The following is a 12,263-nucleotide window of genomic DNA, read 5'->3' as shown; positions in this document are numbered from 1 at the left end:
CAAATTTCTTGCCTGTTGTCATGTCTGGTTAGTGTCTACTAATGACATCTAGTGAGTGCTTAGGAAATACAGCTTAAAACAAAACAACAACAACAACAACAACAACAAAACCCAAAACCCCAAACCAACAAATCCTAAACATAATGAAATAATGAAGGAAAACCATAAAGAAAAAGCATAGAATGAATTTTTGAAGGTAATCCTTATAAATATTTAATTATGATCTTTCTTTCATTCTTGTTTATTATCAAATGGCAATAAATTAGTTATTCGTATTAATCTGGAAAAAAATCTGGATCAAGATCGTGACGCTCTTATTTTGACGTTAGGACCTGTAACATTCTCTGCACCATGACACATTTGAGTAATGCCTGCTATGTGAAAGTGACTCCTTTTAAAGGACACTGCACTATCAATCCCTCTCCGTGGCTGCTTCCGTACAGGAGTCAAAGCCTACTCTGAATGCAGCTGAACCTTGGCTGTCTGTCATCTCATCGGGTCCTCCTCTGCAGTTCCTACTCAGATATGCAGCCTGCACTTTTGGGGGTGGCACACAGTGGACTAGGAATGGACACAGAGCTCTGTTGCACCAGTGCATATGTTGTAAGGAAGTGGTTACACTGCAACTGCTCTGCTCTTTTATATTCCAGGCAACACACTGATGAATATAATTCATAATGAACATATTCAACATTTTTTCCATCAGTTCAATCCATTATTCATAAATATTAGAGATGGGAAGACTGGGTAGGTTCTGGAGTGCAGATCCTCTCTTTGCACTTTCCTTTTCCTCAGGTGTTGATGCTAGCTCAAAAACCAAAACCAAAACCAAAACCTAAGCCATAAATCCACCAATAATTACAAAAGAAAACAACAAACACACGAGGAAAGCAGAGGATCTAAAGGTTGTGTAAGTAGAAAGGAAAATTCAAAAACCTATATTCTGGCCAGGGTATGGAATGGGAGGAGTTGCCATCTTTAGGCAGGCGGAAGCCTGAGTGCACCTGACTTCACAGGACAGGCAGTCCAAGGAGAGAGGAATGCCACTTTCTCCCCTTGAGTTTGCGATTCAAGGCAAAGCCTGCGTTCTTGGCCAAGTGCTCACTGTCTGACTCTGCAACCTGGTGTAGATTTAGGACGCAAATACTCCAGATAAATGTAGTTAGGACGCGGGGTTCCAATGAAAGCAATGAGAGAAGATGGATAAATGAATAGAGAGTTAAAACTACTAGAGAGCGCTCCCTGGGAGTATCTGCACTATCAGGACGGGGAGACTTTGCAGATGCTCCTGTCTCTCTAGAGGAATAAATGCATGCATTTTCATATTCTCAGCAGCTGGTTCCTGTTGAATGCCATCAGGATGATTCAGCCACCCACAAGGAACACCAGTAACAGCAAGTGCACACACAAAAATCTGCAAAACTTTTTTTCTTTTGATGCCAACACTATTACTCCGACAAAGTCGAAATCCTTCATTGAATTACCAGCTCTCTGAGATGTGACCTTGTTTCCCTCACTAATACCAGTCACAGAAGTGGAATGCTGCAGATGGAAAGGCAGCTTTCTCCTGACTTGAGAATGCCATGATGTCAGCCCATCCTTTGCATGGCCACATTATTTACTCCATTTTCTCACCAACACCTGGAAGGACCAACATCCTAATGCACTCAGTTTCCCTTGTCGGCTACTCTGCCTACAGCTCAACCTTTGCATTTAATGTTAGTTCCATCTCTGCCTTTATATGCCTCAATTAAAAAAATCATTTGCATGGTTTTAGTAGTTTTTCCCCTTGCAAAAATATGTGATTATATCTTCCAAAAAACAACAATGTGCACAAAAACTATAATGACCATAAATCTCATTAATAGAGAATTACAATGTCATCCTTAGGACAATTAAAACTTCCCTACTTGTCTCCTCTTCAAATGTAGCCGAGATTAGACCATTAAGAGAAGAAAATGCCAAAGATGATAGCCAGCCATCACCAAGCCTCAGTGCTATATTTTCAGGTCTCCAAAGTAAAATCTGGGAACATTCAGTACAGAGTCAGGTATTCTCAATGGCCATGAAAATATATGGCCGAGGAGGGAATCTATAAATGTAATGAATACACAATTGGCTTATAACAGATGCAGCCAAATGAATTTTGAGATCTTGACCTGCTCTCCAACGTGAAAGTTTCTAGTTCAAGCTACAGACAGAGCTATAACAACCTCATTAATCACATAAAGCAGGAATACAAGCGGACACTTTGGGGATGCTGCAAAGAGCCATTCTAAGTGGCCGAGGGTCTATGGGGAACCTGAAACGTAACGTGGCACTGAGTTCACAGTGAGCAACGCTATGCCTTTTATGGTGTTCTTGGAGCTGGTGCTGGCCATGACTACCACTGGCTAAAGCTCCTGAGAGAATTTCAGGTTGGGAGGGAAGAGCAGGTGCAATATAGGCTCGTATAAGGAGGGTCTCTACCCTTTATCCAGGTCCTGTATGTAAAAATCATAGTGTAGTTGATCAATAAGATGTTGAACGCAATTTATGACTTTTAAGGATTATGTTAATAGGAAAAACCCGAGAAGTGGGAGAACATTAGTTACAGCAGTAATAAAACTGATATTGAGTGGTAACCGTGGGATACTCATTATGCCAAACACTTTAGAGATGGCATTTCCTAGGCTCTTTATACTACCCAAGGTACCCAAGCAAGGTGGCCACTATTTTCCTGTTTACAAATATGGAAAATGAGGCCCAATAAAAGTATGTACGCTGGCAAAAAATTATATAGAATTGTTTTTTACTTTATACACAAACTAGCAACTAACTAGTCTATGAAACAGAGTATGTCAAGATTCACTAAAATAGACAAAGTATCATAGAAATTAAGGGGGATTTGCTCCTACTTGTGACTGTTTGGAGAAATGGATGAGATGAATGCTGAGGGGACAAGGAGGGTCCAGCTTGTAGTGTGTGTCAGCTCAGTGAGTCGGCACCGCCTGATTGGAAGAATACAGACTCTGGTAAGCAAACGCATGAGCTGCACAGCAGATTCCTAGGGAGGAAGGTTGACTTCTTTTGAAAAGAAACTTGTGACTACAAAGTTCTTTCCCCCCATCCCTCTCCTTTCCTTGTTTTTTTGAGGGGTCGGGGGTAAGGGGCATGGTGTAAACTTTGGTGAGTCCCTAGGATGAGCATGGTGCTTTTTAATAATCTTCCAGAACACAGAGGTGCCCTTACCACACAGTCCTGCCCCTATTACATCTGGATGAGGTTACTGGAACCAAGACAGGAACCGGAAGACTTGGTGCCTTTGCTCTCCTCTTCAGTTACATCTGGAGGACTAACCCTGTTTAGCTCTGTAGGTCTGTTTGGAGCAGGAATGCACAGTGGTCAGGGAACTTTCCTTCACATCCCACTGTTACCTTTCTTATTCTGAGAACAAGTTGCCATTTTCCCCGTATACATTTTTTAATTGGAATAGTTAATGGTTTAATTCCAGATACAATCATTCTGTTAGGTTCTCAGTGGAACCTGCAGTTCTGCCCTCTTGAAAACTTAGGCTTCACAGGAATCAGTGTATAGTACCCCTGGTCCAGACAAATCTATGCAGCTTCACTTTCTTTGGATTTCCTGTTAAACTTCTGCTTTCCAAATATAAACCACACACACATGTGTGTACACACACCTGCACATACACATAGTGTATTATGCATGTATACAAGAATCTAATTTACATGGTCTTACATCAGACAGCCCAACATTCTTTCACTGAGGTACCTTAGGTTTCTCCATTCTTTGAGATATGATGATTCTGATTCTGATTCTAATTCTGCAATGCTGATATTTGCTTTGTGGACATTTAAAGCTGAGATTTTTTGAATCCATCAAAGCACAGCAACTTGTTCTAGCAGTTACACTGTTTAAGCAGATGTGTACAACAGCGCTTTGCAACCACCATCACACTGGACAGGCAGAGCTTAGGTGCTACTGTAATCCCCTGGAGGAGTTGGATTCTGTCCTCGATTACATCTACAGGAAAGCTACTGCCTCTTTACCCACTTTTGAACTGGATTGACTCTTCTTTTCCATATCTATTAATTCTGTACCCGGCCACAAGTAACAAAGGTCTCTAGTAACAAATGATCAGTCCCCACCCCAACCCATCTCTTATTCTCCCTCCCTTGACCTTGCTCATGGAGTTCACTCTGACGGATGTAATCACACGTGCTTCACTGTAGTCACGTTCGTCATGGTGTTTGTTAGAATTAGCATCATCCCTACCCCACCTCAGTCAACACAGCAAATGGGCTTCACTTAGTTACTGTCTATTTCTTCCGAGAGGTTTCAACTACATGTGCTGTTTTACATGATCAATAAATAACCTGCCAGCCAAATGACTCTGATATAATAATAAAAGATTGCTAGTTGGGAACAAAATCTGAAGACTATAGAGACTTTTATAAATTCAGATAGTGACATTTCATTGACCTTGAATCCACGGGTTCAAAATGTATTAATGTTAACTTAGTCCTTTTCAGAGTAATCTATTAAAGCAATGGATATACAATTTGTATAATATGCATCTATATATTTATTGACTTTAATGAATTAAACAATAATCTAAGTATTTTTAAAAGAAATATTAAATCTGATCCATACTGACCATTCATTGACTTTCTGATGTAGCCTAAAACACTTTTGCTTTAATTAGAGCCTGACTTTTTTCGTTTATAGCGTGAAAGCTGAGAGTGGCAAGTACTCTCCGACACTGCATATACCTTTTAACTTTCCTTCTTTTTATGGTCATGGTATGTGCATGCATATAAATAAATGCACGGTGCTTTAGCTCCAGACATGTTTATCCCAAGCTCTAAAACCATAGCTTAAATAACACACTGGTTAGCGGCAATCTCATCGCTGCTGTTTATGTCATAAGGCTTACAGTACCACTCTATAAAAGATATATTCATTTATTTTCATGTTTAATCTAAAGTGTAGAGTTTCGGGACTGGGAATGGATTGCAGATTGTTCTCTCCTGGTTAATTTTGGCTTTAAGTATATTGATCATTTTATCATTTTCTTGTGTTAAACTGCTTTAAACACAGCACAAATGTTACTCTCATCATGCCAAAAATGGGTTTGGAATTGATTTTGAGTTTCCATTAATTTTACTCTTTGCTCTCTGTGACAAATTTTTCACTTGTTTAAACTCAGAAAGATACTTTTGTTCAAAAGATGTGTCAGTACGACTGTGAGGGAGTCTCAGCTGGCCTGGGAACCTCGAATATCTACTTTACGGAAGCAAAAAGTTACCACATTCACTGCTATGGACTTTGCTGAAATTAGTGAAGACTCATTCATCCAAATGCAGTTTGAAGGGCTTCCTCCCTCTTCTCTTCACAGAAGTGCTCAGCGAAAGCAAGCATCTTCTGAGAAGCCCGCCTGATTGGTCCGGGTTGGCACTGTTTCAGTGTTTGGCCTACGGCGGCTGCTTAGGAATAATTTTGTCTCATCCTCTCTATTTTCCTGGACTGTATCAAACTCAGACACGTGGTGCGCAAAGGAAATCCAAGTCCTTTAAAAATGCTATTTCTTTTGGTAGTAAGGACATTGCCAGTTCTATTTTGGCCAAATGATCTTATCGAGATTTAACAAGAGATTCTCAATAATACCTCCAATCCGTGAGAAGACACTGAACCAAGGAAGATAATGCATTCCCTCTTGCATACATCTACTCTCCCTCCTGGCACCAAGGAAGGACAATGATCAGACTTGGTATTGATACTGAAGATAATGCAAACTGACAAGGATGCTATGGCAATTACTCGTTTTGATTAATTTAAAAACTGATAAACAAGTGCTTCTTTCTATATTAAAGCAGACACCAGCCATCTACTTTCGGGCATTGTTGAAGGTACTTTTGCTCCTATAAAGGCACCTTACAAATACGCTCTGCCGTCCACAGTACTGTCACAATTCAGAACCATGGCATTTAGCAGATTCTGTAGACTAACTAGAGGAAACAATTGTATTTCAGCATTGAGATTGCTTTGCGGAGTCAAAGTGAGAGCCGAACAGTTCAAACAGCTTGAAAGGCTCGTCACGAACACAGCCAAACCCTGCACACGTTATCTGTTTCCTAGGTTGGTAGTACTAGTCTATAAAGCACCAGTCCCTTGTATGAAAACTGTTCAGTCTTCACCTCACGCTTAGGAGTGCAGACCCACAGGGAGAAGTTTAGATAGGTAAGCTTCACTTCCTACCCATCCTTACCGCTCCCCTGCAGTTTTGTGTTTTGGAACACATGCTCCATGTCTTTAAAAAGTGCCAGGAAATCTCCTCCTGCAGCTCCACAAGCTTTGGTTTTATGTGTGTATCACGACACACCTTAAAACAGAGAGTCCCAGCAACTGTAGTGGGATGTTAATTTAAATACAGACTTAGGGGGAACAGCTCCATCTACTGAATCAGTTAGATCCTAGTTTCACCCTATAGTTATCCCCTTTAGTATTTTAACACCGAGAAACCCTGGAGAGAACAGAGAAGTTACAGACATGACCATCTAAAAAAACTAGCTGTGAGCCTAATGCTCTCTTTGATATTTCCCAGATGCCCTAAGACCCCTTTCTTTTGTCCTTCCCAGTTTCAAAGCTTTCCATGTTGCAATCTAAACCAAAATCGGGTGCTCTGCCTTGTGAACTATCTCTCAGAAGCGATAGAAAGCCATTGGCATTGAAGGAAAAACCTCAAGTAGGTGAAGGAAAGATACTCGAAGAAAATCTCTGTCCCTGGCAGATTAATAAACTAGGAACATGCAGAGAAAGGGGTAGCCTCCTTACTTCCCTACCTTGTATGATTGCTAAGAAAGGCTTCAGCCCCCAGAATCAGCTCTTTGGGCCCCTCCTTGGCTGCACAGTGTTGCTGTGGCATTGGGAATTTGCTGTGGCTTCCTAAGATTATAGGGAAATGCTCCAGCAAACCAAAAAAGTCACAAACAAAAATTCAAAGGACCAAAAAAAAAAAAAAGAAGAAAAAGAAGAAGAAACCAGCTGATTTTATTGGAGAAGGTCTTGGCATTTTCCTACATATGCCACAATTTTCTTTGGTAGTTTCTGGGTCTATGATCAGAAAAAATCATGTGTCATACTTACTAGTGTCGGTTTTCTCAGGTTTGCTGATGGCACAGCATGGACCAATGGATCTAGGAGAAGCAAGCTAAAGAGTATGTCTCCTGTTTACTTGAAAGCTTCCTAGGAGATCACAGCTCTAGAAGCTTCTTTCTCAGAATACTAGTGACATATTGAAACATATAGTCTCTCTAGATTAGAAAAGAATTAATAAAAAAACTAAAAAAAAAATCAAACCACTTGTTAACACACTAACAGATATGGAACACAGCAAGTGGTGTGTGAAAAAACTTCAGCATTAATATATCTGCATAAAATGCAGGACTGTATAAGACCTATGAAATGTAAATTAAGGTAACTTACAAGAATATAGATACATGTTTATAAACATATGATAATCAGAACTAACAGTTTATTGGATTTTAAGATTACAGAAAAATGATAAAATAATAAAAGTTCACTGATTCTTTTTCTTTTATGCAAAAATAGAATTAACATAAACATGAAGTATCTTTGTATATCTTTTTTGTATATGCAATTACGCATTCATATGTTTATATCTGCCTATACATGTGCGCGCGCACGCGTGCACGCACACACACACACACACACACACACACACACACACACACACACACCCTTGCATAAAGTAATACTGATTGGCAATGAAAGGTAGTGTGTTGAAAGAAAGTTAAAACTCTGAATTACTTCAAAGTGGGTATCACAAAATGTCAATAGGCTATCTATAGACTTCTTAAAATTTTATTTTTTAACACACTGAATTTTCTAATTTGATCATAGAGCACACAAAGAAGACAGAATTAGAAAAGCATTGCACAGCAAAATATATGTTGTTAAAAAACCGAGCATTTACATTAATTATAATGTTTAAAATTCATAAAATACAAATACAAAACAATACAACAACAACAACAACAACAACAACAAAATCCAAATGACTAATTAGATTTGTTTTACAAATCTTTTCAAGACAAGTTCAGTTCCGAGTCACAAGTATGAGAAATTTCATCTTCAAGGGTAACTTGTTTGAATAGTTAAAAAGGCCTCCCAGAATGAGGAAAAAACCCTCCACCATGACTCTAACAGACAGCTAGTGAAGAACTACGCTCAAGTAAGAATCAGTCAGAACTGTGCAGCCTGAGAGCCCCAGTGCAGACCTGAGAAGACGACTACATGAGACAACATCACACCGAGAATGGAGATAAAGCTTTCTGGAGATGGGAAGTGTGTCCATCACTGACTGCAGAGACTGCACTTCAGCAGCAATGACAACACAGAACAAGCAAGAGCACCTGGGTGTGTGTCTGCAGGAGAGAGCACAGGACCAACTGAGCAAGAGGCCAGTCCAACTCTTTTGTCGCTTGCCTTTGGAACGCTGGGTTAAAAAAAAAAAAGCCTGTACAAAAGACACATGTGTTCCTCTTCTGGTATTGTAACAGGCCCACCTAGATTTAGCTTTCGATTCCAGATGAGATCAGACATGTTCAGACTAGCACATCTTTGCTCTGTAAGCACTGAGCTGCTAGCATTTTAATGGCAAATTCTCGGATCCCTAAATTTATGCACAATAGATGCCCTTAAATCTGAAAATCTTCTGTTTCATTCAAATTCCTCCTTGAGTTAAAATTTATCTCCATTTACTCTGCTAATAATACGCTAGAAAGTTAAGGCAGGCAACTCATACAGGAAAGAAAAGTTGAATAGTACTTACCCTAAGTACAGTGTGCAAGCCTTAGTGTGCAATTCACTTTTTCTCTATGATAGTTAGAAGGGTATCCAGGTCTGAGCTCAGCTCCTGCCCTTTTCCCTTCTGGAAAACTGAGGAGACTCACTGAAGGTGCCTCAGAGTAGAATCCCACAAACCGACAGCCTTACCTGTGGCCATTCAGAAGATTGCATTGGTGTGTATTTAAAACTATGAATAAAGTCAGAGACAGCGCATGCTCAGCAGGCAACTTAAAAATATTTATAACATTGTTGTCTCGAAAACAAATTTCCTCAAACAAAGCAAAACTCACATTTCTTACCCATGCCAAGTTTAACGTTCTGAGACAGAGCTGTTTTGGAGTTTTCCGTTGGGGGAAAAAGGTTTCTAAAAAAATTTTTTGAGCCGAAAGAGAATAGTTCTCCCTTCCCTTTTGGGTACTCTTAAAGGGGTGGAATAAATTTCTCTTCAAGTTTCAACAAAACTCACCATTGGTTATAAAAAAAAGACATCACACATTAAAGGTCCATTAAAAATAATTTCAGAGCAAGTAACAAGAAGCTAAAATCTACAGGTCTGAAGGATGTAGCGGTCACCTGAATCTTTAAGGCAGTCTTGCATGTTGTAACACAAAAACATACACACACAATCAGAATCTAGTATGTTCTGTATGGCAAGAATAATGTATAGACAACCTTATGCACGTCAAGAGAAGTTATGCTTTTTTTTCTAACTAAAATCTAAACTCTTTAAAACTAAAAAAGAAATACATCAAATTGTAGGGTAAATTCAGCAATAATTGTCAGTATAATTGTTTTTCACAGCAAGCGTGCAAAGATACCTGATCACTCACTGGTCAGCTAAATTTTGAGAGATATAAAATAAAAAATTTGACCGAGTTAAGGTTTTAAAAGAACTAATTACAGCAAAAATGCCGTCTCTCTTCTGTTTGGAAATTTCTCTTTCCCTGCCTTGAATACCCCAGATACCCCATTTACCACCTATCCCCAGGCCCTGAGGAGCAGCCCACAGAGCTCAAAGACCTTATTTAAACCTCTTACTTAATCTTAAGTCTCTGAATGGATTGCAACTCCTGCTCCACTTTCCAGTGGTGCTCAGCTGGCCTCACAAAAGCGCCACAGACATACCCTAACTATCTCTGATGTTTTCAAGCTCAACAGAGGGTGCCAAAAAGAAGAAAAAAAAAAATCAAGGATCGGAAAAAAAAGTTTATTAAAGTGAAAGCAGGAGCCCAGATTTGAAGAAGTCGCCTCTACTTTTATTTCCCTCACAGCTCCGCACAGGTGTTTCCTACCTCACGCTGCTGTGCATGCTGCTGAGGAGGAGGGTAAATGAGGGTGGGGAGTGGGCCAAGGTCTGACCAGCAGGCACTGGGAGCTGCGGCCTCCTGTGTTGATGGGTGTGTTTAAAAATGGACCCCCACCCTCCAAAAGCCTGGAATGAGGTTTCTTTTTGGCAAATGATTAAACCACTATACTGAAATAATTAAAGCTTTGTTCTTAAATAAAGCATCAGATCAACAGAACAAAAACAAAGATAAAAATTGCACACACATATGCATGCGTGCACACACTCTGACACACAGATACACAAAACTAGCGGGTGAAGGGAGAAGGAAATTAAATAAAAGAAAACAAACAGAGTCCTAACAGGCCATTCTCCAAAAAGAAATCTAAATAAAAAGTCATATGATATCTGATAGTGCAGGACACGTCGCCAAGAACCAGAGCGGATTGCCTCCAGGAAGAAAGGGCCAGTGTATTCCAGCTCAAAGAGCTTTTCTTTCTTCCTCCTCTATTTTTCCCCTTTCTCCTCGACTCTGAGTGTGTTACTCTCAGGTCAGACCTACGAAGAATCCCGGAATGCCAGCGATCACCTCTCACAGTCCTCTCACAGCACAGCTAGCTGACAGGAGCTGCCTGAGTTGGATCAGGGTGGGGGGGCTGCCGAGTTCAGCAACAGCCTCTTCCTCTTCCTACTTCTCCCCTGTCCCCCTCAGAAAATACTCTGGCCACCCCAAACAGCAGAGAGGGAGAGATGAAGGGTGAGGAGAGGACACACACACACACACACACACACACACACACACACACACACACACACACACACACACACACCAAAATATGCAGGTACAACAGCTGCAGCAACAAAAGGATTCAGGAGAGGGGGGGAAAAGAGAAGAAAAGAAAAAGAAACCAAGCAAAGTGTGTGTGTGTGGGGGGGGTTGGGGGGTGGGGAGCAAGGGCAGAAAAAAAAATCCCCAAGCCTCTTTCTTGCCTTCAAGCTAAAACTTTTTAAAGACTTAGTTTCTTTTATTTTTAGTGACTGACTTTCATTTTAGGATCGTTTGCTCCTAAGCACCATTAAAAGCCTTATAAATTCTATAAAAATATAGACATTTGAGTGTAATTCAAGAATTTTCCTCAAGAAAACACAAAACTGTGAGAAGTGACCTACCCGAGAAATTTTGGATTTGCCCAAACTTCCCTTACTTCTAGTATCTTTCCATGAGGTCAAGTGCTAGCTCGGCCACCCAGTGCCAGGTTTAATTTGAGGGTCATTACTGAAGGAGCACACACATAGAAGGGTTCCCGAAAAGACTCCTTGTTATCAAGTTACTTCAAACACAAGGCACTCAGACCTCCCAGCCGGGAGGGCTGACTAGTGAGGCGTTGCCCTCTGCCCCATAAGCACTGTGCCCTTTAGAAGCACAGAGAGACACGCACTTCATACATACAGGAAAATATATGTGCCTGTAGATTTTCTTACAGTGGCCAGACCCAGGGGTAATGAACATGTTTTATTTTTCCATAGATGGGAGGAAGAGGAGAAGGAGAGTTTCTGACTCATGAACGACAGTTGTAGTTGCTTCTCTCTGAGCCACAGTTAGGTGCTCAGCCTAGTCTGTTTTTTCGGGGTTTTGTAGTGGCGCGTGTAGCTATTTCCCCTCTGCTCAGTTTAGTGTCCATTATGTACCTCAAAAGATTACCAAACGGCACTCAAAATATAAACACATTAAGAGCAGAACTTTCGGAAGGAAAGCATTTCCCTGGGATTATAAGTCAAGGATATTAGTATAAAAATATAAACGTTCAGCATGTATTAAAAGACAACACTGTTTACTATACTTTGCACACACAGTTCACATCCCGATTTCCCTTCTCTTTTGTTAGAGGATTAATTTGAAAGTGATAAGCATTCTGGAATGTTTGCTACAAACACAAATTCATAGTGGAAATAAACACGCATAGGCAAAACATCAACCAGAATATAAAGAATATAAAGCTACGTGGCGATCAGAATTCTTGAAGAAAACCTTCGTCTAGACTATATTTTGCTTGAACTAATATATCGTAGATGGGATAAGTAATCTCTCTGGGGGTTTGATAATTTA

The 12,263-nt window shown here is 40.2% G+C and overlaps 1 protein-coding gene across 9 annotated transcripts in view; it reads right to left on the bottom strand.

The window, feature by feature from the left end:
* Zbtb20 (zinc finger and BTB domain containing 20) overlaps positions 1 to 12,263 on the bottom strand; it is a 257,502-nt gene that overhangs the window by 105,716 nt on the left and 139,523 nt on the right. For 2 of the 9 annotated variants that reach the window (XM_032900209.1, XM_032900208.1), the window contains one exon: positions 8,855 to 9,018. The exons of 1 other annotated variant lie outside the window; for it this stretch is intronic. The gene's annotated coding sequence lies outside the window, so the exon portion shown is untranslated. Of the gene's footprint in view, positions 1 to 8,854; positions 12,140 to 12,263 lie in introns of those variants that run through there. 6 more of the 9 variants (XM_032900215.1, XM_032900216.1, XM_032900207.1 and 3 more) reach the window with 5 other exon arrangements.

Source organism: Rattus rattus, chromosome 4 (assembly GCF_011064425.1).
Source record: "Rattus rattus isolate New Zealand chromosome 4, Rrattus_CSIRO_v1, whole genome shotgun sequence".
Classification (NCBI taxonomy): Eukaryota; Metazoa; Chordata; class Mammalia; order Rodentia; family Muridae; genus Rattus; species Rattus rattus.
The sequence above is the reverse complement of the archived record's forward strand: the minus strand, read 5'-3'. Positions and strand labels throughout refer to the sequence as shown.